Source organism: Carcharhinus amblyrhynchos, chromosome 25, assembly GCF_965287045.1.
Source record: "Carcharhinus amblyrhynchos chromosome 25, sCarAmb.v2.hapA, whole genome shotgun sequence".
NCBI classification, from domain to species: Eukaryota; Metazoa; Chordata; class Chondrichthyes; order Carcharhiniformes; family Carcharhinidae; genus Carcharhinus; species Carcharhinus amblyrhynchos.
Window position 1 is genome coordinate 36046704 of NC_137348.1, and position 2998 is coordinate 36049701.

At 49.1% G+C, this 2998-nt stretch overlaps 1 protein-coding gene across 1 annotated transcript in view; it reads right to left on the bottom strand.

The window, feature by feature from the left end:
* Positions 1-1984, bottom strand: part of brinp1 (bone morphogenetic protein/retinoic acid inducible neural-specific 1) — a 391976-nt gene extending 389992 nt beyond the window's left edge. The window contains exon 1 of the mRNA XM_080211786.1: positions 1816-1984. The gene's annotated coding sequence lies outside the window, so the exon portion shown is untranslated. The remainder of the gene's footprint in view (positions 1-1815) is intronic.
* Between the last annotated feature and the right edge of the window lie 1014 nt (positions 1985-2998).

The window sequence follows — 2998 nt, forward strand, 5'->3', positions numbered from 1 at the left end:
TCTCAAGACAGGGAGGAGGGGGGGGGGGGAGGTCCAATCACCTTCCCAGCCATCTAACATCCCTCCCTGCTTCCCTCTCTGATCGAAGCTGAAGTGAGCCAGCCAGCCAGCCCCAAATCAACCGCAAAGCTGAAATGATGCGAAAGCGGACCTGAGAAACGATGGGCAGAACTGGATCCTGTGCGGGCTACCGTTTGTTTCCACATCAATAAATGGGCAGTTTGGGGGTCACTGTCTGGGAAGTGGGAATGGGAATAGAAAACAAATTGGGAGGGGGGTGGGGGGGGCACTCTTGAGTTGACAGCTTGCCAGCCAGAGAACACCTTGCTCCAGTTTGGATGCTTAAAAAGAAAGTTGATTTATTTTTTATTGCAATGGATACTTGAGTGAACATGGGAGGGGTGGTGAAAGGGAGAAGTAATGAGCTGCAGAGGGACAGATTAACCCAGGTAATCATTTCAAGCCCTGGGCAGCATTAACCCTCCCAATTTCCACGACGTTGATGGGCTAGTTGCAAGTCAGGGCAGCTGTTGGCTTTGAGGGGGTGGCAATAATCAATAATTAACTTTTAAAACCCTGACATACACAGGGATTAAGTGTTGTCCACACCAATTGTTACACAACCCTCACCCCTCCACGAGTGGCCGGGATAAATCCTTGCCTTCACGTGACAGAATAAACTGGAGGTGCATTTTTTTTTCATAAAGAGTTGTCATTTAAAGACACATTATAGACTGTTCAGCTCCTGTTAAAGAGAAAAAAATAAGCCCAGTGCGTTCACAGGCTGCCTTGGATAGAGTCAGAGCTCCATCTAGTGGGAAAGGCACCAGCTTTCTGCACAGCCCACCTTGCAATTCAAGACAACTTTCAAAGGAATCTTGGATGCCAGGGAGCAAAATGAAAAAAAAAAGCCCCCCTCCCCACCCCCCCTTCCTTGGCCACAACAAAAAAGTGTGGCTGCAGAATATCTCAGTGACATACCCGTTTTATAAAAACTTAAAAAAAACAACAATCTAGTGAGTGTCCTTAAAACTTCACGATTCATAAAAAAAAATGATACCAGGACATATTAAGTAACAGAACTTCCCATGCACTGATCTGCAATCCCTACAGAAAATAATGAACAGCTTTCAATCGATTGTGGAGATAACGCAAATAAGTCGAAGAAGCGATTTAACTATTGCTGATTTCCCCCCCATATTTTATATCCCCCCTCCTCTCCCGCGGTTGCATTTTGCCCTGATGTATATTTCTGCAGTTTCTCCTCTCCCCCTCCATTGCTCACTGTTCTTTATCTTAAACCTCAGAGCAGTTTTCTCTCTCTCACTCACTCATCACCCCAACCTCCCCCCCCCACCCCCCACTCCCCATTCCCTTTCCATCACACCTTGACATGCAACATACAGCAAAATGTACCAGGGGTCGTTCCGAATTCTACGTCAAACATACAGTGGAGAGAGAATGGATTTCAGGTAGGACATGTATTGGGAGGATACATCTGCACACACACCTCCCCCCCTTCTTTCTGGTGCTGCCCCAGCAGACCCCAGCCATATACCCTCTCTTCAATTCAATATGTGATGGCAGGCAGATATGCAGACACACAGTTTGGTCGGAGGTTGCATCTGTTTAAGCACACTGCAGTTCCTAGTCGCCAGGACTGACCATTCTCCCCTTCCTTCTCCATCAAAATATTTATCCTGTACATGCACATACACACATATATGTCATGTTAAATGTCTGTACCCCCCCCCCCTCCCTCCCCATACACACACCTACCACCCCTCCACCAGCAGCAAGCACTCACTCTCTCACCTACTGACGGCTCTCCTGGGCGGCTGAGATGCAGGCAGATCCGCTCTGAAGGCTGCCTCTCGGTATAAAGTTACCACGGACCCAGCTCCGCTTCGGGGGACCTTGCAGGCTTGGCGTGGAGACAGAAAGATCCCTTCTTTTCATGCCGGTGTGACAAGACTCGAGGTGGTTAAGGAGGGAGAGAAGGAGGAGGAGGAGGAGGAGGGGAACAGGAGGGGGAGACGGGGAGGGAGGGAGGGAGGGAGGGAGCGTTTCGTATGTTGTTCTAAAAAAAAAATAAATAATAAAATAAATAAAACGTTTTGTTACCGGCCGACTGCGGAGACTGGAGAGAGCAGCAGTAACAGTGGCAACGACTGCAGCAACATAGTCAGGGACTGTGTGTGTGTGTGTGTGGAGATCTATAGTGAATGAGAAAGTAGCTGGTTCTGGAGGGAGTGGGGGAGGGAGGGAGGGGGGGGAGAGAGAGAGAGAGAGGAGGGACTGACACTGTACTGAGGATGGGCTGAATGAAGAAGGAGCCAGAGAGAGAGAGAAATAGACTGAAGGAGCAAAGAAGGTTCAAGTTAAAGTCTTGGGCAGAACGAGGAAAGAGAAAGAAAAGGGGGTGGAGAGAAAGGGGAGGAGGTATTTGAGGTGAGGGAGGGAGTATTATTAACACCGAGGCTGAGGCAGGAGATGGCAAATGAGACTGGCTGGTAAGCTGAGGTATTGCCAGGCTGGCTGTAGAGTTTCCCCTGGTTTTAAATGTGGGAGCGAGGAGGAAAGGGGGTTCAAATCCCAGGAACGGCTGGGATAAGAGAGAGAGAGGGGGTGTATAAAAGGAGTGAGGCAAATATAGAAAGGTAGCAGGATTGGAGGACTGTAATAATCAGGTGTTGGGGGGGGGGGTGCAATGAGAGAGATTGATTTGGATTTGCGTTTTAAATGTTGGGGGGGAAGAGGGTGAGTTGTGTAAAGGGGAGCTGTAGAGAGACGGAGCAGGGGGAGAGGTGTCAAGGTGAGAATTGTGGGGAAGGGGGAGATTTTTTTTTGAGTGGGTCTCGGGGGCTCTCTGTAAATTCTACCCTGCAAAACAAAATCCATCGCCGAGATATCCCAGCGACAATCTGGATGTGGAATCGATATCAGAAAGTGGAGGCGAGGCGGGCAAAGGGTGAAAGCGGACAGGAGAGATCAGCAA